Raw genomic sequence first — 22,011 nt, 5'->3', positions numbered from 1 at the left:
TCCCCCAACCCAACAATTTATAATAAAACTTCAAGATTGGCCTCAAAATACAGAGAATTGCCATTACCATGAGAAGCTTTGTTTCATATTGCTTAAATATTCTTAAATATTTGTGATTTGTTATGCTGAGTTCTGTTGTATTATTGTATGCTGTGTTGCCTGGAGGACGTATTTTGCCTGGTTGTGTTTCCTGCCCAGGGACTACAGATATAAATGAGCTCAAAGCTAACACAGGTGCAATTCTTATAATTGTGCATGGTCCCTGTTAAATAAACAATAAAAGAATCCCAACTACATTGTCACACTATGTGGGCTTTCAGGAAATGTTAATGAACGTGTATGAAATGGTTAAATGTGATTTGAAAGGCCAGCAGTGCAGCCATCAGCTGGGGTCCTCAGACAACCAAGGAGGAAGTGCAAAGTGACAGAATAGAGAAACGCAAAGCCTTCTGGAATTCATTACAGCTATTGCTTAGACTTTCTCAGAAAGGGAAAATAAATTCATTACGGAGGAAAAGAGCATACAACCCGGAACGCACACGCACTAATACACACACACACACGCAAACACACACAAAACGTCTCCATTTGAATTCCCTTTTACGAGGGACTTGAAAGAGAAACATCAAATACATGACACCACCCACTAGCCTCTCCCTCAGGGCTCCACTTCCTGCTAAGGGGATGGAAAAAAAAAAGAAAAGAATAAAAAATTAACCAAAAAGAAAAAAATATACTATATACACATGCCGCACAAAGCTGAGACACTGCCACCAGGTGGCCAGCGGGGGGAGCTGCACTGACCAGGCTGTGTGATCACAGCAGGGTGTCTGGAGTGTTTAAAGGGTCACCTTGTGGGACGACGGGAGGGGAGGAACACAGCGAGGAGCTCCAGAACCAAGCCGCAGGCTGCCGAGGGCTAAACTTGGCCGGCCGGTCGGAATCACTCGGGCTGACTGACACAAGAGATGCAGGCTCCAAGCAAACGCCTTACATCTCTGATCACCGTGAAATGCACACATACTGCCTTTGTTTAATAGAGTACAACCCCTCCCCCCACCACCACCACACCCACCACCGCCGCCGCCGCCACCACCACCACCTCACTGTCGCCCCCACAAACTCCTTTCTCCCAGCAATAGCGGGAGCTCCAGCAGAGGGTTAATGAAGTCTGTTCATTAGAAGGTCAGGTTCCATTAAACGCCGACCGGATCAGCCGTGGAAGTCGGCAGCCGTGGTGCTTGCGGAGGGACCTGAGGGACTGGAAAGACCGATCAAGTCAAGTAGATGACCCCCCCCCCCCCCACCCTCCGCTCCCTCCACTGCACCCCTCACCCCCAACCTAAGCCCACCCCACCTGGAGAAAACAAAAGAACAGCTGGCTGGAGGTGCTCTCCCCTACAAAATAAGAGTAGGAACCATGCAAAATCGATGAGCCAGATTTTCTGTTGTGCTGTGTTCAGATCTACTGGCTGATACCATGTTCTTTAGCAAAATTTCAAGTAATGCAAATGCATTAACGTATCTGTTGTGATAACGTCATCCAAATTGTTTTTTGGGGTTTTTTTTTATCCAATGCATTTAAAGATACGATAAGATATTTCAATGTAATACCGAAAAATTACGCTGCAACAGTTTAACAATTTGCTTTTACTTGATATTTTGTGGATTATTGATGCTATGAAGATATTCAGGCAGAAGAAATATTTGTGGAACAAATATTGGTAATGTGGATATTATGACCAAGCCTGTAGAGGCAATTCTAAGAACAACTAGAACAGTCTACGAAGTTCAGAAAATTGCATTATTTTACTGTAATGCAGCCTGAAAGACAACATTTAACTAACCACAACAAATATTCCAGACAAAATCTTGTCTCAAGTTAGTCCATAGTCCAGTGTGGATCATAATGTAGTCAGCTGACTGTCAGGATGAAGCACACCTAACAAACCTCCTTTACTCGATAGGCAGAGTATTTAAACTCTGCAACCCTTAACGTCGGCCATTCTGGCCAATTGGACAAAGCCCATCCTCCATCCACTGTATCAAAAGATACCGCTGAATCAGTGTTAAAGCTCTGCTCCATTCCGTTCTGTGACCCACAGGGATGGGCAGTTATGCTGCACTGCCTGTGTCGCATGGGCAAGGAAGGAAGCAGCCACTGGAGTCTTTTAACCAAACATCACTGTATGCTTTTAACTCTATCAAATAAAACAATTAAGCTCTGACAGTGTCCTGACAAAATGTTGGTTGTTTTAGATGATTCGATTAGGATTAAATAAATATTGACATATATTTGTGTAATATGCCTGTCCTGTTGTTTGGCCGCAGTTTAAACCAAATTAGCCCATCCTTTCCTGGAAGCAACATGCAGCTATCCAACAGTTCCCACCATTACCCCCTTTATTTTCTTTTTAAAGATTTTACAAATTGACCATAGATTCCAACTACTACTGTGATAGATAATTATAAAAGATAAGATAAAATATAGATAATTGATGATTTCTCATCGATTTTTGATTTGTAATAGTGGTAGGCATACTGTATGTGGATTATCTTGTGTTAGTGTCAATGATTTAAAGGGGACCATTTATGAAAAACTCACCCTTTCAGTGCTTGTTGCACATACATTTGGGTCTCTGATGGGCCTACTAACACACAAACTGTGAAATAAGATAACTCAGTCAGTTTTTTTGAGCTGTTAGAAAACAAACATGCGATAAAACAAGCTGTTTAGATTTGCAGCCCCTTCCTACGTCACAGTAGAATTAGAACTGCCCTCTATCTGAATAACTCCACCCACGGCTGGAGAATAACAAGAGCAGCTGGGAACTGCTCTGTTGGCTTATAGACCAGCACAATTTCTTTAAAAGAAAGAGGAATTAATGACAACTGTCCGAGAAGAAACTGCAGACAATGGAAATGTAAGTATTATTATTTTTCTATTTTGTGTTTCTTTAAAAAAAAATATATATATATATATATATATACCGTATATATATGAATAAAAAAGTATGCAGCAGATCAGAGTGGAGGCTGCGGCCTTTCTTAGCGGTGTCACGATTCTCCAAATCTGTGATTCAATTTGGCTTTCGATTTTAAGGTCACGATTCAATTAAATTTTCGATTTGAACTTTTTTCTTTTTTTCCCCCATCACTGACCGCTATGCCTTTGTTAGACTATCGAGTCTTCATTTAAAAAAAAAAACCACTTGGTTCTCAATAAGTAACTTTTATTTGAATATTCAAAACTATAAATATTAAAAAAAATAAGATAATATTTAAACCACGCCTAAACAGTCAAGGGCTTTAGCAAAACTAGACTTAATAATAATAAACACCTACGCTGCCGGGTGGGAGGGTGCAGTGTACATTGAGGGATGAGGCACAGCTGACCCCTCCACAGAGCCCACCGCAGCCGACCCGCTCCAAACTCTGAACTAAATTTCATGAAGGTCGGTTTGGAGCCGGGCGAGCTGCAGTAGACACCCCCCCGGCGCACGCTGCATTTTTGTTTACCGGTGGATATTGACCACCACAATATGACGACAGTGATAACATTAGCCCCAAGAATACAGGGAAGTACGAAAAACATGTTTTTGGGGACCTCAGAGACCTATATTAACTTATTGAAAACGGGCATAAAAGGTCCCCTTTAACAAAAAAAACAAAACTGCATTGTAACTGTGGTACAGGTGAAATGGAGAAAATCTTATCATTGCAATTCCTTGAATAAAATAACAATGAGTGCTAAAGTCTCCTGCACAATCGCAAAATAATTTCCACACACAGATTTGATGGATCAGCAAAGGTCCTCGCTTGTGTTTAAAAACAAATTGCTTGTTTTTATAAACAAGCAATGGCTACAGCGAAAAGCCCTGTGAGTATATTTTAGCAATATTTGGTTGAACAGTCATCCATGTGATTCAGTGCTGGATGGGAGCTACGCATAAACACAGCGTTAAAATTGTATCCACTGTTCACCGGGTTGATACCCTGTCACTCGAACAGAGGAATTTCAAACTCCAACAGCCGCTCATTTTGTTACTAGGGCGCACCGCCCCAGAGCCTCCACACATTAAAGGCCTTTTTTGCACTCTCTCTCTCTGCCATTTACTTGCACCACACAAAGTACTGTTTGCATTTTTTTGTCAGCAGCCAGGCAAAAAGGTAGGTGGGGAGAAAAGCAGGGCTATAAAACCTCTGACATTAATGATGAAAAAAAAATCAAAAATACATGAGGAGCTCCAACCTGTGAGATTGACAGGCAGCAATGCGGGTGGAGAGAAGAACCCTTGCGTGAATGCTTGTGTGCGCATTTGTGCCCGCACGCCAGTCAGGCAACAGATGGGGAAGCAAAGCATGAGATGTGAAGGTTGTATGAAAATATTTTAAATAGTGGTCGTCCATCCAGCCCAGGGGAGTCCAAATAACCCTGACACTCAGCTGCCGCGGAAAATAAAGTAACGCTCACAGCCGGAGGACAGAGGGGGGAAAAAAAAAGGCTTTGAGAGGAGACGGTGCTAGAAAGAGACGGAGAGAAAGACAGAGGAGAGGGCAAGTCGGGGAGAAAGAAAAGGAGAGAGGGTGAATGTTGGAGAATGTAAGCAGGTGTTTGAGGCGGAGAGAGAGAGAGAGAGAGAGAGAGAGAGAGAGAGAGAGAGAGAGAGAGATAGAGAGAGAGTCAGGGCTGAGAGGGCCTGGGCAGCAGACTGAGAAGAGGCAGCGGCTCTGAGCGTCTCCAGGGCTGCTGGAGACGTGATGGATTAGGAAATGCTGGCGGAGACACGGAGCCCCCCCTCAAGCGTGGAGACCGCAACCCGCCGAAATACCAACCGCCGTCCCTTTGCATGTGACTGACTCTCTCTCTCTCTCCTCCCCAACACCATCCTCCTTTTACCAACGCCTCTTCGCCTGTCTGTCTCTACTTCTCCCTGTCTGCAGCCGTCTCCTGCTTTTTCGCCTCTATCGCCGAGTCTCCCCTGTGACCTGCCACAGAACCCACCAGCACCACCACCACCACCACCACCCCCAATTTGACTCCACTTGTCTCTGTGTCTATTGCTCTCGATCAGTCTCTCTTAAAACACCCACGGCGCTCGTAAAATCCCTACCTCGTCTTCTGGCGCGTCTTCCTCTGCTCCGACACCCCTCACTCTTTGCCTCACCCCTCTTGTTTGGTCCCTGGCGCCACTATTTCCTCCTCTTAATGATGCTAATTGACTGAAAGTTAAAACAGGTGACCATGACCAAGCGGAACAGACTATTAAAACAACACTTTGTCTTGACAAAGCTTTAACTTGGCTACTTTTTATAAGAGCTGTCACAACTTTTACATAACTGCCCAATCACAAATATTTGAACTGCACACAATCATTTTTATTGTTAGATTCCAAAATTATGTGTTTCCGACCAAACGCTGACTGAATTGGAAACTGTTAGACAAATGTTAGATAATAAATAAATAAATGATAGAATGTGAAATAGGTGCAGGTTTTTTTCGACCAGAATTTATATGTTCAAATGTTAATATAATAGATAGCGGTTCTGTAATGGGTAGACAACCATTATTACAGTTTTAAAGGTTTGTTGATTTTAACTGCATATTTATAACAGATGAATGAAAATGATAAAGATTTGATTTTAAATTGTAGTTCAGTTGCAATAGCAGTCCTTTGTTGTTTAATGTTTCGGTAAAGGCCCTTTATCGATCTGACAACAAGGGTTGGCTTAACGTGAAAATAATATTTATCTATCAACCACATCACAGGTATGAAGTAAATAAGCATAAACATCAAATAATCTACACTAAAGGGTTAATATGCGGTTACCAATCCATTGATCCTCAAATTAATATTGACATCGACACATCTTTTGTGTCTAGTTAGTTATGTAGAATAAGATGTATATAGTTTGGAACCATTATTCCCTAGTGGCAAAGTGTTTGTACCAGCAGGCACTTTTGCTAAAATAAGGATGAAAATATTGTTTTAGACATGAAAGGCTTTATACAAAAGAAAATAATGTTGTTTTTTTTGGTCTGCATGTAGAGCCTAATGTGTTACTTGTGATGAATGTTTACATTACCATGGCCATGTGGTTTACTTTTCCATCAGGAAAACGTCGAATTTTCTGCTTAGACAATATGCACTCTGACAGGCACTGTCGCACCAACAAGACAGACGTGATTAGTAAAATTTGCTAAAATTCAATGTACCTGCAGTACTATCAGATCCATCCTGATTTGCTACGAGGTAGCACCTGCTGTGGAATGACATTCCAGAAGAAAGGACCTTCTGATGATGACTCCGATGAGGCATGTTCAAATGTGTACTTCTTCTGGCAGTGAAATAAAAACATTACCTAACTCCCTGATGTGAACGTGAAATAGGTTGAGAGTGAGTCTAAAATCTACCACAAGAACCACAAATACTGTCGTAAATATATGAAACTGACAACTCGCTTTGAATGACCTTCATTGAACCAGCATCAGCCTTAATCAAAGTTTATTCACTTATTAGTTGTGAGCAGTACAGGTTTAGCCGGAGGCTAATAATAACCTCCTGATCAAACAAAATGTAGCTGATTGCAAAGCCACCACCCTCCATACCATCAGTCATCGTTTACCACAGTATGGATATGAGAAGGTGGAAAAGAAGGTTTAAATCAAAACATACACAAGCAGTACAACACACACACACACACACACACGCACGCACAAATGCACGCAATTCGCCTTACATCATCAACATAATACTTCTGTGGCAAAAAAAAAACAACCAGGTCCAAACACAAATACACACACACACACACACACACACACACACACACACAAACACACAAAAAATCCATCAGAGCAAAGCAAATCCTCTGTGTTTATTTGAGATGTGATAAAAATGAAAAGTAGTCAGCGGCAGTCACAAGCGAACCACCACTTTTACAGCGGAGACAACATCAGTGATGGGCTTTCTAAATGACAAACCGATAGCAGAATAGAACGGTGGTACAGAACCTCCCTCTATCTCCCTCTCTCTCTCTCTCTCTCAAAAGGGACTGAAGTGCTGGGTCCGTGCTTCTCTCTCTCTGTCTTAAGTCTCACTCGCTCGCTCGCTTCACTCTCTCTGTCTCCACTGACGCACGGTCAAATTCGTCTGGCTGTATGAGTAAAATGACTTTCACAGAACATGCATCTCCCCTGCGTCGCCCAGCTCTGTGTCTGCTCTGGGAGCCTGTGCCAACGTGGAGCCTCACAAAACGACATCTGCAGGTCAGCGCCGGGTGTTCTGCTCCCTGTTCACTCCCTGTTCACTCCCTGCCCTGCGGAGGCTCTCATCCTCCCTTTTTATTTTTTTTATTTTTATTTTTTTTGTGAAGCTCCATCCAACTGAACCAAGCAGAGATTAAAGTGAAAATGAGGAGCAAACAGAGAGCGAGAGAAAGAGAGCGAGAGAAAGAGAGAGAGAGAGAGAGAGAGAGAGAGAGAGAGAGAGAGAGAGAGAGGGAGAGAGAGAGAGAGAGATGGAAGCCAGGGAGTTGTTTTGTTACCTTATTCGGTGCAATGATGCAGTTTATAATTAAAATGCAAATAGAAGGAAAGGGAGTCTCTTCACCTTGTTTTCACTTTACCCCGGTTTCTCCCGAGGGAAGGGCCGTCTCAGCCCAAGCACTCTGTTCCCGAGATGCTAAAACAATTTTAATATGGAACGCTGGAATCAATTTGTGATGTAGGTTATGCAAAATTGGAGTTACAACTCACTTCTTGATGGAGAGACAAAAAAAAAAAAAACACATGTAGCCAGTGGCCGTCCTAAACATGTTTTTTACCAAAACTTGTTCCGTTAAGCTATGATGCTGTGATTGTTAGGCTTAACACCTCGCATCCATAAAGTTAAAGCTAAGAGTAATTATCCTGACGATGGGGAAAACACAGGACTGTCGGAGATACAGGCAGCTCATCTCTGTTTGACTGTAGTTTATAACAATAGGTAGCGAAAAACAACTCCCCTGGGCCTTAAACTGGAATGAAACAAAACAACACAGCCAAAATATGCACCATGACTCCATTGGGGGAGTTTTGGAGAGAAGAGCCCGGCAGGAGGAAACGGGGAGGAGGGAGGGTTGTCCTTCATCCTGACTTTGTCATGGAGGTTAAAACATTTCCACTCAATTATCTGCATCCAGTGGATTTCAAACACATTTATCAAGGAACAGAGAGCTCAGTAATTAGCCAGAGGCCCTGGCTCATGAAGGGACCCAAAACAAAGCTCGCCTTGGGCTCTATCTTCATCCCCTTCACTCGGTTAATCTCCTCTGATCCCTCTCCTCGTGAAAATGGTGTCCAACATCATGTATGCGCTCTCTCAATCAATACACCAACAGGTTTCGGCTTTCACTGACGCAAGCATGAAGCACTCATGCCGACGGAGGGATTCCTTTGTAGCCGAATGAAACTATTCCAATCTAGAGACATGATCTATCAGCCGCAAATGTAATGGCTGAAATAAAAAGTGAATGTGGGCATCGTGTGACAGTAACTGTAAAATTAAGTTTTAGAATTTTATAAAATATTGAACTCTGGCCGTGGCGAAACCACCCTTACCACCCAGCAGGCACCGAAAGCTGATGACTAAACCCAACGCGTTTAGAAGTCAGCGTGATTGGATCGGTATCTACGCTGCTCAAAATTAATCAGAGTTATTGATGTTCACTGGACACAGAAATTGTTTTTGCTGAACCCAAAAACTGTTTATTCATGAATCCTGGCTACATTACCTTTAACTTATTGGGTTATTTGCTGGCATATAAGGTGACAAATTTGAGCAACAAACTTAAAGTTAAATAAAATGTTTTGGCAAAAGGATGTGCGGGAATTTACCAGAGAAATTGTGAGAATTATTTAGTGTTAGAGTGGTACCTTTGTTTACGAGTGCACTAACATACGAGTTTTCCGAGTTACGAGGCGTCATCCCGTAGATTTTTTTTGTATTGATTTGCGAGCAAAAATGTGAGTTACGAGGAGCGAGCTTCAGGTACACCGCCGCTGGTTTGCGTGGCGAGCAAATCCGGCCCGCGTCTCACTCCGTGGAAGCATCTCTTTTGTGTGTGTGCTCGTGTTTTGTGCTTTTTGTGCAGTAAATTTGCCCAAAAAAAATTTCTAACCACGGGTCCTAGGAAAGTAAGTGCTGAGAAGAAAAAGCGGCTGATGTCGATTGAATTAAAGCATGAAATCATAGAAAAACATGAGCGAGGTGTGCGTGTGATGGAATTGGCAAATTTTTTTAAGTCAAGTGAAAATAAATAAATAAATAAATAAATAAATAAATAAATAAATAAATAAATAAATAAATAGTAGCAATTAAGTTCAGCAATAAAGTGTGGCAAACAAATGAAAGCGACCGAAAAAGCACAAAACAAAACAAACTCCTCCACCCTCCACCTCCGCCAGCATCTTCCGTTAGTCCAAGTCGTCTGATCTCCAAGGTAAATACACTTTATAAAACCAGTTTATTTCTTTGCATTCTCTTTTATCATGTTTTATTATGTTTTTATACACGATTTGTTATTTATAAATAGATTTTTTCTTATTTAAAAACACGTATCAAAAAATTGGGGTGTTTTTTTGGGGGCTGGAACGGATTAATGGCATTTCAATTAATTTCAATGGGGAAAATTGATTTGCTTTACGAGCAGATTGAATTACAAGCTCTGTCACGGAATGAATTAAACCCATAAGTCAAAGTACCACTGTACTATGAAATGTCACAAGAAAAATGCTGTTTTTTGTCAATGATTCCACACACTATTAAATCAATAAGCATTACTGTATATAAACCACGGTTGCGAGATATTTATTCTACACTCATTTTGGAATCTTACAAACGAAAACCTTCTTTGGACATAAAAAGGTTCATCTCGACAAGAAGACATCTTTTGCGGGAGTCTCTCTCTCTCTCTGTGTGTGTGTGTGTGTGTGTGTGTGTGTGTGTGTGTGTGTGTGTGTGTGTGTGTGTGTGTGTGTGTGTGTGTGTGTGTGTGTGTGTGTGTGTGTGTGTGTGTGTGTGTGTGTGTGTGTGTGTGTGTGTGTGTGTGTGTGTGTGTGTGTGTGTGCGCCCTGCTCTCCTCGCAATTAGAAAGATGAGCTGCGCCGGCAGCAGTACAAGTCGCTGAATTTGTGAGGCGTCATCCTAACTGGAGGGGGAGTGAGTCTAGCGGGCAGGGGGGCGAAGGAGCCACAAAGAGAGGAAAAAAGAGGTGACTGTGTGGAGAGGGGGGTTGTCTGGAGGTGCTCTGTTAAAGTTCACCACTGTTTATTGGATAGAAATAACAAATAGAAGGACGAAAGCGAAGGAAAGGCATTGTCACAGAAGATGTGAAACACAATGTTGGTCCAATAACAGACAGTCAGGTCTGGGGGAAAGAAAGCTCTTTGCTACGCAGCACACACACACACACACACACACACACACACACACACACACACACACACACACACACACACACACACACACACACACACACACACACACACACACACACACACACACACACACACACACACACACACAAAAAGCAAGAATCTCTGTTAAATTGATCTGTCATATTTGCAGCTTTTGCCTTGAGTACACACTCTTCATATCCAAGTGCTCTCTCTCTCTCTCTCTCTCTCTCTCTCTCCCACTGTCTCTGAGAGACAATTAAGATCAACCGTTCACTTAACTTGTCGAACTGCCACGGCACTGCACTAAAATATGGGAATGGCAGGGAAACAATTGAGGAACGACAAGGATGACACCACAGTCCAATCCTTCTTCCTCTCCCATCAGCTCAGCGTCTTCCTGCATCTCACCGCAAATCCGCGACAGTTCTCATCTCCCCAGAGTGGCTGAGAGTGGACACAGGTGTAGCCAACCACACTGGGTGGAGGCCACTTCCTTGTGGATCCACCCAACTGCTGCAACGTCATCAATTCGTGACTACAGATTCAGGAAAAACAGCCGCAAAGGCAATCAACTTGGGAGCTGCATAGCAGCGTTAATGATGACAGAAAGCCAGGGAAGGTGAATGGGGAGCGGAGAAGAATGGGTGGCAGACTGGGAGAAAGGGGCTCACATACTGCTCTCTGTCTCAATGCACCAGCGTTGCTCTTCTCAACGCGGGGAATGGTGAGGAAAAAGGTACCCTCGCTAATAAGTTCAGCTCGATCCCTCTGCTGCAGCCCACGCGACAGAAGCTTGTGCTATGTCGTGCCCCTGCTTCATTCTACAGCCCAATTACCACATTGATACATGCACACGCACACATCAGGCTGAATAATTGCAAATGCTCGCCATTCAATTCATGAAAGATGGATTGGGTTTTAAAAGTGGGAGTGATCTTTTCACCTTTTATACATTATTAGCTATAAATTTAAGAGAACGTTAATTATACGACAAGGGCTGAAAACAACCCACCCTCTCCCTTCCAACTCTGCTTGGTGTCAAAGCGGAAGGGTTAGTAATAAAAAAGAAAAAGGGTAACAGAAGTGGAGATAGAATGCTGTTTATATGAACATATCAATAACATGAGATTTAACATGAGCCTACAATTACCACGAAGACACACAAAACTGACATGCTGTTGATTACACAGAATAAGGGACGTTGAAATATACCACAGTGATAACACAAACTATGACTTTAGAGGTAGATTCAATGTTTCCCCCAGAAATGTTAATCTGAGTCACCATTCAGCTGAGTGGAAGGTAAAGCAAGCTTCAGGGAAACCAAATACTGAATTTGAAACATTACTACTACCAAAATGCCAGATAGTGCATGACATCCCCATTGGATTTATTATGATAGAAAGTTGTATCGCGTGAACAAAATTACCATTACCTTGGAAAAACTGCAATTCTATGCCACAGTAAAGCAAGCTATCTTTGCACACGTGTCTTTCATTCCGAATCCAAGATATATAAATTCCAGTTTTTAATTGATTACATATCTCGTCTGATGTTGAGGAAAATGTATTCACTTCCTATAAGAACTGGAATCTCATATGAATGGAATTAATTCCAAGGACAGAATGCTATATTCTAATTTTCTTGAGGCAGTGACTATTGCAGCATGAGGAGAACTCAAAGGGGGGCAAACGAAGGCTAGCAACTCTGAATACCCAGAAAACATAATAAGCTACAGCTTGTTCAGCAGAGGCCGTTTTACTTACATTACTTACTTACTTACTTACTTACTTTACTTACATTAGTCTCACATAAATACAAAAATCCTTACCCCACAATACAGATGCACCCCACAATAGTATGGTGTTAAAACCAACAGTGTACTGTAATTCTACTGCCAGCGCTGGTATAGGGAAGGTTTGAGCTGTGTGCAAACTCTATATAAGCCTTTCTAAATTATCCTGAGGTTGAGATGTTTTCTCCCTAACATTGTTGGCTGCTCCAGCTGAGCCTTTTGCCATGGGTCATCAGATGGTGCCGACGCCGGAGCCTCGTCTGAATAGTTGGAAATGCCAAGCAGATAAACTGCTGCGACTGCGCGAGTGCAATAGACAAATACGCACCTGTACACAAAGGCACACCAACACACAGGATACAGAAAGGTGACATTTTCGCTTCTGTGAATCTCGCCGTGTCAACAGTGTGCTGCGGTTGGTCCTCGCTTCTGCTCCCTCGGAGTAAACTCCTCCCGCCTCTATCGACCTTTCCGACCCTCCTCCTCTCCCCCATTTTCCATCTCACAAATGACTCAAGTTAACTTCCACACACGATTTGGTCTTTTTCTAAATGGCTTCGACAAATCAATCACATCTGGCTGCCTTTGGTGGAAGCCTCCTCCGAGATTAGCACTCTCTAATAGAGTCATTAGAGCCAGGCAAATTTAATTCTCTGCTCGGCCAATCAAAAGCACCGGAGAGACTGACTCTTATCCTGGGAGATGCCAACATGGTGACATCAACAGACAAGAGAGACAGACTCACAGAGAGAAGTGAACCAAAGAAATAGTCAAAACAGAGGGCAAGAACAAAACTAACTCAAGTGAATAGTGTAGCAAAGGAGGGAAAGAAACAGTTTCCCATTATAAAGGCACTATATATATACAGTGTACACACACACACATAAACACAAAAAAAAAAATATATATATATATATACACACACATACAAACACACATACACACACACACTGTATATTGATCACCTATTACACTCAAAGACTGACCAGATAAAAATGATTGGCCAGCTCCGGTCCACAGTTGCCAACCCACTCTTCCTCACAAGTAGCCGAACGAGAGCCAGGACGATCCGTCGGCAGACAGGAGCTACAAGGTTGCCACAGCAACTGGAATTAGAACCTGTGTTAAGGAGAATGATGTGATTATATAAGAGGGCCAAGGTAAGAGAAGGGGATGAGTGCGCGAGCGAACACCCCCACCTCCCCCCACCCCTGCGCCGAGGTTGCCAGGAGACAGACAATGCCCATTTGAGGTTGGTAGTTTATTCGGTCCCGATGTTACAGCCTAAAATGTCAACAGCGGTAAGAATAATTAAGTCATAAGGACCTAAAAACCTTGCCACATATGGTTGACCAGGTGCCACATCAGTCCGTTCATATTCACGCCGGTAGCCAGGACTATACAGTACTAAAGCAGCCATAGAGGATGTAATGACTGAACATAAAGCCACAGCTGACTGAGCGACTGCAAAAGGCCTCGCATAGCGGAGCGCAGGGAAGAAAAGCTCGGCATTAAACACAATAGAAGAGCCCCGGCTCTCATTGAAGACACCCTGCGCGGAACACATCCGTTCCCGGGGGCTGCCACAGTCCCAGCATCCCATGTTACCGTGAGGAGCAAAGTACACCCAATGGAACTGGGTGGGGGGAGGGGGGGGGTGGATGGCAGGACGTTGATTGACGGGTTAGGTGAGCCGAGTTGGTCCATTCAGCCATAAAGATCCCGCCCCTCTGGAGGATGTGAAGAGGCGTCAATTAACTGGAGCAGTGAAGTGTAAGGGAGGGGGACAAGCTCGACTGACAGGCATCAGGCGGGGGTGGGGTCAGATGAAAAGAAGCCTCTGACAGGTCATCTGAGGCCTCTGCATTACCCCCTGCACACCCACCCCCATCCCACCACACCTCCCGCACGGCTAATTACTGGATCTTCATACTGAGACACTTGTCGCTGTGATCACAGCAAATTGGCTCTAACTGTTGGGTCAGCAAAGAAGCAAAGATGCTCTCTGTCTCAGTACGCAGTTCCTACACACACATGCAAAGACACGATTAGTGCTTCTCACCCATGCACAAAGATGTTTTTGGAAAATTACTGGTATTAACAATTAGAATGAATCAGCGTGACTCTATATTAATAAACTGTATAAGGCCCTGCGATCAGAATTAACTGGTGTACTAAACATCTTTAATTGAATTCAAAACTTATAATCATGAGCATCAGAACGAAGGACTGACCAGCTCTAAAAGTTCCTGGCACCAACACTGAAGTGGGGAAGTTTTAATTGATTTTAACAACAGTCACACCTGTGAGTGTGACTTTTCGTTTGTCATTTTATAAATATAGGCAACTTGTTTTCAGCTCTCTCTGGGAAAAGAGATCTACTTTAAATGACACTACCAGATTAAAGCCGAAGCTTGGCAACACAGACACGGCATCTTTGAGAAGCAAAATATTATATTTGACAAGAAAATGTATCCATTAATAATCACATAAAATACAATGGCAAGTAATGTTATACACAAAAAGAAAAACGCGAAACAGTCCCTCAGCAATGACAAAAATTATTTCTAAGCTCCACGGAGGATGTGAAAGTATCTGGACACAATGCCAAGCACCCAAATAAACTGTGGTTTTGCTTCAGGTCATATTTCCAGCGTTGACAGTTAACCTTTTGAATGTACCCGAAACGGTTTACAGTCATGAAACACACAAACAGGCACACTACGCTGGCACACAGGCAGCAGAATTTGTGAGTCCCTCTCGGCTCCATTAACAGTGAGCTGGAAACCAGTTAAAAGCCAGATTTTATGGAGCTCATCATTCGTACTAGGCTGGGCACATTGGGCTATTAGGGGCCCGAGAGGGACTTCTGTTTCTCAGTGCAAGAAGTTGCTCTCTGCAGCCTCCCTACAGTCAAGCCTAACCAGGCTAGTAGGCAAAAAATGTCACATTGACACCACATCTATCACTTACTGTTTGTTTCCTCTCACAACACACACACACACACACACACACACACACACACACACACACGCCAAATGAGCACAGCATATGTGTGTGTGCGCTCTATTCCGGTGTTTCTCAAATGGGGGTACTTTTGGGTACTGCAGGAGGTACTCCGAATTAAAAAAAAAAAAATGTGTTAAAAAATATTGGTTATTGGTTATATTTTTAAAAAGCACATACGACACACATAAAATATATTATTTATGTTAATTTTCTTTATTTTTCCTCCGAATGCCAGTGAGGGTGGTACCGAAATGAAAAAATATCTAATATAAAGTACACCACAAAAAAAAGTTTGAGAACCACTGCTCTATTCTATGACGTCTTACTGAAGAGAGTGGGTGACTGTGCCTTTTTTCTTCACTGCCAGCTTGTTAAAGTGGCTCTCTGCTGGCTTTAGCTGACATAAATAGGAAAATAAAAGGTGGAATTTGGGAGATGAGCACGACAAACTCTCCCTGTGAAAGTTCTTCTTTATTAGCGATATGATTTTGTCTTAGAGCACATACTCTGCGCCATGTTACAACCACCTCCACTTCCTTCTGTCATATCAGTTAGTCTTTTATTAGAGCCGGGTTTTATTAGAGCTGCTATTCCAGCAATGTAAATGACAGCTGAATATTGCCTGAAACTTTGCACCGTGTTGCTGTTTACACAGCATTGTGTCAGCAGCCTCTCCTACTCCTGTTTGGTATTCCTTCGGTGAAACCGTCCTCAGATTGGATGTCACCTTTATTCTTTCTGGATGTTGCCGTTTGCTATTGAAAACCGCCGTGATTTCTGACTTTCAATCAGAGCCCACCTATCTTCTTTTATCTTTAATCTGGCTCAAATCCTCCACCGTGTCTCTAACACTCATTAACAAATGTGCCAACACAGACACATCAAACCACAAAGCCAATATACCAAAAACACCTTGTCTCACACACACACACGCCCACACACGCATGCATGCACGCACACGCACACACACACACACACACACACACACACACAGAGTTTCCCGACTACTGATTTTACTAGTTGCCAAGTTTTTCATAATAGTAGTGAACTAGTCGCCTTTTACCTATTGTGTAAGAAAGACTCAAAGAGGGAGTTCTAAGCAATCTTGAAACCCATCGGCAATTGGTCCGATGACGATTTCACTTTTTATGAATTTCTTTATTACTTACAACCCGGTCGTAGATGTCGTCTCTCAACTCCAACTCCGTTCCCACGTCTCAAATTGCTAATCGGACTGTAAACCATGATAATGACAGGAGGGAAGTCTTGGCCCGGATATCCACTGGCTCCACCAGAATCCCAGAAATATTGGCAATTGTATTTTCTAAGTTAAATTAATTAGGAGAACATAGCTGAATTAAGATATAAATGTAAATACATATTTTAATAAATAATTTCACTAATACAATAATTATTGTAAATCTGTTGACATGACTAGTCGAGTGCCGCCAACAGCGCAGACTAGTGACTATAGTGGTCGACTAGTTGACTAGTTGGTGAAACCCAGAATATACACCAATCAGCCACAACATTAAAACCACTGACAGGTGAAGTGAATGACATTGCTCATCTCGTTCCAATGGCACATGTCGAGCGGTGGGATTGACAGGTACTCCTCACTTAACAACCTAACTGTTTAAGGACCGTTCGGACATATGACCAGCTCTCGGAGTCTCATTCCCACAGTTGGTCAGTATTCACTACACAAGCCTCACAGGCATTCTCAATCTGACTGAAATAACAGCAAGGGGGCGGGTCCTCGCTTATCAACCAATTTGCTCAACGACCTAGCCATAGGAACGGAACTCGGTCGTGATGTGAGGAATACCTGTATTAGGTAGCAAGTGAACAGTCAGTGAAGTTGATGTGTTGGAAGCAGGAAAAATGGGCATGCGTAAGGATCTGAGCGACTTTGACAAGGACCACATTGTTATGCTAGACGACTGGGTCAGAGCTTCTCCAAAACGACAGGTCGTGTGGGGTGCTCCTGGTATGCAGTGGTTAGTACCTACCAAAAGTGGTCCAAGGAAGGAGAACTGGTGAACCGGCGACAGGGTCATGGCTGCCCAAGGTTCATTGATGCATGTGGGAAGTCTAGCCTGTCTGGTCCGATACCACAGAAGTCGGTCAGAGTGCCCATGCTGACCTCTGACCACCACCGAAAGCGCCTACAATGGGCAGGTGAGCGTCAGAACTGGACCACGGAGCAATGGAAGAAAGTGGCCTGATGAATCACATTTTCTACTACATCAAGTGGATAGGCGGGTTTAGGGTCTGACCCAATCGAGCATCTGTGGGATGTGCTGCAAGAGCAAGCACGATCCATTGGGGCCCCACCTCACAACTTACAGGAGTTAAAGGATCTGCTGCTAACGTATTGGTGCCAGATACCACAGGACACCTTCAGTAGTCTTGTGGAGTGCACACACAGATGGACGGGGGGGGGGGGGGTATTTAGATAATGTGAAAATAATGCAGATGGTGGCAAATATTGCGATATTATCAAATATTGGCCCAAGCCTAATATATACACTCATCGGCCACTACACCTACACCTGTTCAATTGCTTGTTAACACAAATAGCTAATGAGACAATCACATGGCAGCAACTCATTTCATTTAGGCATGTAGACATGATGAGGATGACTTGCTGAAGTTCAAACCGAGCATCAGAATGGGGAAGAAAGGGGATTAAAGTGACTTTGAACGTGGAATGGTAGTTGGTGCCAGACGGGCTGGTCTGAGTATTTCAGAAACTGCTGACCTACTGAGATTTTCACAAACAACCATATCTGGGGTTTACAGAGAATGCCTTGTTGATGTCAGAGGAGAATGGTCAGACTGGTTTAAGATGATAGAAAGGCAACAGTAACTCAAATAACCAAGGTATGCAGAATTTACATTTACATTTAGTCATTTAGCAGACGCTTTTATCCAAAGCGACTTACAATGGAGAATAACATTCTACATTGCGACAGAGACATTAGTGTAACAATAAATACTGCTAGGTAGTGCTAAGTAATTGTAAGTTAGGAGAGGCGGTACTCTCTGAAGAGCTGGGTCTTCAAGTGCTTCTTAAAGACAGAGAGGGAGGTCCCTGCTCTGGTCATTTTTGGCAGCTCGTTCCACCAATGTGGAACTACAAATGAGAATAAGCTGGATTGCCGTGGTTGTACGGCCGGCAGAGCCAGGCGACGCTCATTTGATGAGCGCAGCATTCAGGGGGTAACATGTGCTTTTACAAGAGCATTTAAGTAGGTGGGAGCATTCCCAACAATCACTCTGTAGGCAAGCATAAGAGACTTGAACTTGATGCCAGCGGCTACAGGTAACCAGTGGAGCTCGATGAGCAGCGGAGTGACATGTGCCCTCTTTGGCTGGTTGAACACCAGTCGTGCCGCCGCATTCTGTATCATCTGCAGTGGCTTCACCGCACAGGCCAGCAAGCCTGTTAAGAGAGCTTTGCAGTAGTCGAGACAGGACATCACCAAGTTTGTACCAGCAGTTGAGTGGCATATTGGGTCAGGTACGGCCTGACTTTTCGGATGTTGACTAGTGCGAAGCGGCAGGACTGGGAGACGGCGGCAACATGGTCCGAGAATGTCAGTTGGTCATCAATAATGACACCTAGATTCCTTGCAGCCTTGGTAGGAACAAGAGATAGAGAGTCAATTTTAATATAAATGTGATGAATACCTTTTTGAGGACCAGCAGTTCTGTTTTTGCCAGGTTTAGTTGAAGATGATAATCCTTCATCCATGTGGATATGTCAGCGAGACAATCCGAGATCCGCGTTGAGACAGTGGGGTCGTTGGCCAAGAAGGGCAGACAGAGTTGAGTTTCATCCGCATAGCAGTGATATAAAAAGCCATGGGAGCGGATGATCGGGCCCAGTGAGGTGGTGTACAGTATATGGCAAAGAGGAGGGGTCCCAGCATCGAGCCTTGGGGCACCTCTGTGGTGAGGTTGTGAGGTACACACAGCTGGCCTTGCCATGTCACACTGAACGAGCGCCCAGTAAGGTAAGATTCGAACTAGGAAAGTGCACTGCCCGTTATGCCCATACTTGAGAGTATGGACAGGAGTTTGCTGTGATTGACTGTCAAAAGCAGCTGATAAGTCTAGCAGAATGACAACCGAGGATTTGGCTGCAGCTCTAGCAGTTTTTAAGGCCTCTGTCACAGACAACAGGGCTGTTTCGGTGGAGTGACCACTTTTGAAGCCAGATTGAAGTGTATCGAGAAGGTTGTTTCTTGACAGGTATTCTGTTACCTGTCTAGAGACCGCCCTCTCTATGGTTTTGGAAAGGAATGGGAGGAGCGAGACCGGCCGATAGTTTTCTACTTGAGTGGGATCGAGTGAGGGTTTTTTGAGCAGTGGTGCGACCCTAGCCACTTTGAAAGCGGTTTAAACGCTACAGCATACCTGAGTATTGTTGCTGACCATGTCCATCCCTTTATGACCACAGTGCACCCATCTTCTGATGGCTACTTCCAGCAGGATAATGCACCTTGTCACAAAGCTCAAATCATCTCAAACTGGTTTCTTGAACATGACAATGAGTTCACTGTACTCCAATGGCCTCCACAGTCACCAGATCTCAATCCAATAAAGCACCTTTGGGATGTGGCAGAACGGGAGATTCACATCATAGATGTGCAGCCAACAAATCTGCAGCAACTGCATAATGCTATCATGTCAATATGGACCAAAATCTTGGAGGAATGTTTCCAACACCTCGTTGAATATATGCCATTAAGAATTAAGGCAGTTCTAAAGGCAAAAAGGGGTCCAACCCGATACTAGCAAGGTGTACCTAATAAAGTGGCCGGTGAGTTTATATATATATATATATATATATTTATATTTATATACACACACACACACACACACACACACACACACACACACACACACACACACACACACACACACACACACACACACTTAAGTGGTCGACCAATATGGGTTTTTCCAATGGCTATTTATAGAGCAGGGAGGCAGATGGCCAAAATATAATGCCGATATCATGTTATTGTTTTTTTCGGATCTGATCAAATAAGATCTTCACTCTATCTGCAGTGCACTTATTTAAAAAAAAATGTCCACAGGTTATCAAAAAACTAAACTTTGTTTAAAGATGAATGAAAAATAAATATTAAATAATTCAAAATGATAAAAAATGTATAATAATAAACTGTGTTATATTAGAGTCTGGTCAAGATTGGGAAATTGAGAATGTCTCCCCGTTATAGAAGTGCAGGATTTATTATTTACAAGTAAAGTATCTCAACAAAGACATTCAGTTTTTACTGAATGTCAAGTAAGTTGCAAGTCCCATTGCAAAGGAAAGCAACGGGGATACGTATGTGACGCGGCACGGTACAGTGGGGACACACTGGTTTTTTTTGTACAGGATGGAACGGGACACTCCCATAACTAAGTTGTGTTTAAAAATTTTGTTTCATACAAGTAGGAAAAACACAAAAATAAATAGAACAAGAAATAAAGACACAGGAAAGCAGGCATGGGAAGGCACGCACAGCTCACCGCTGTCTGAGGAGGAAAAAAGCGCCACTCCAATTCTCTGATATAGGTTTACATTTTGCCTTAAATGCAAAGTATTTCCAAACAGCACTCCTACTGTTGTCTTTGTCAACCAACACTGGTCGTGGAAGCTCTGCAGTTGCCATCTTTAATGAGCTTACACCATAACAAACCGGACCGAATGAGACGAGTGACAAGAAGAGGACAGTTAGTGAGTGAGAGGAGGTGGGGCTATGGGGGCAGGGCAGCGGTGTGTGTGTCAACTCGCTGTCGGAGAGAAGAGAGAGCAAAAAGGTGCAGCTGGTACTGGTACATCGATAGTGTATAGAAAAATCCAAATTTTTGAGAACACGAGTCACATTTTTTGGTTTATGAGCCTTGTGAGCGCACGCATCGGCCGATGATGAGTATCTCAAAATATACAGATATCGGTCTGATTAATAGGTTGACCACTAATATAAATACTTACACACATACATAGATACATATAATATCCCTGTCATCAGCCATAACATTAAAACCACCTGCCTAATATTGTGTAGGTCCACCTCGTGCCGTCAAAACAGCTCTGGCCTGTCGACTAGTGGCATAATGGAATGTAGTTGATCTGTGATCCGTATGGATCGCCCCCCACGGTTCGGCACGCATGATAGCCTCGGATTAATTGCAAAATTTAACCATCATAGTGAAATACAGTTTTACTGCCGCTGTAAGTTTTTAAAGTGATCAGCTGTGTTTTACTCTGAAGACCCATAGAGCGGGTTGTCCAGTAATCAGAGGGTTCCTGGTTCGCTCCCCGGTTCCTCCTGGCAGCGCGTCAAAGTGTCCTTGAGCAACGCACTGAACCCTTAAGTGCTCTCGATGTGCACCTTGCATGGTTGCTGCTGCCATCAATGTATGAATGTGTGTGTGAATGGGTGAATGTGAGGCATGTACTGTAAAGCGCTTTGAGTGGTCACAAGACTAGAAAAGCGCTGTATAAATGCAGTCCATTTACGTTGCGTTATGTTGCTATGGGTGTCATGAATGAGCTGGCCACTGCTGTATGCATGCAGTATGCGTCTGCGAGTCCACTATATTGGAGCGATCAAGATCCACTAGTAAACAAATACAATGTGTATTGAGAGATGGAGACCTTTCTCCAAAATCAACTGTAACTCTCTTATTTCTGAATCAATTTTTATAGGTTTGTTGTTTTTTTTTTTATATCTTTTTGATATTC

General features: G+C 43.3%; 1 long non-coding RNA gene across 2 annotated transcripts in view; it reads right to left on the bottom strand.

The window, feature by feature from the left end:
* LOC307237452 overlaps positions 1-22,011 on the bottom strand; it is a 54,829-nt gene that overhangs the window by 7,842 nt on the left and 24,976 nt on the right. Inside the window, exon 3 of one of the 2 annotated variants that reach the window (XR_013844407.1) lies at positions 13,220-13,352. The exons of the other annotated variant lie outside the window; for it this stretch is intronic. This is a non-coding gene — a long non-coding RNA (uncharacterized lncRNA). The remainder of the gene's footprint in view (positions 1-13,219; positions 13,353-22,011) is intronic. 2 annotated transcript variants of the gene reach the window in all.

This window comes from Zeus faber, assembly GCF_960531495.2.
Source record: "Zeus faber genome assembly, chromosome: 11".
In the NCBI taxonomy this organism is placed as follows: domain Eukaryota; kingdom Metazoa; phylum Chordata; class Actinopteri; order Zeiformes; family Zeidae; genus Zeus; species Zeus faber.
This window is presented reverse-complemented; position numbering and strand designations above follow the sequence as displayed.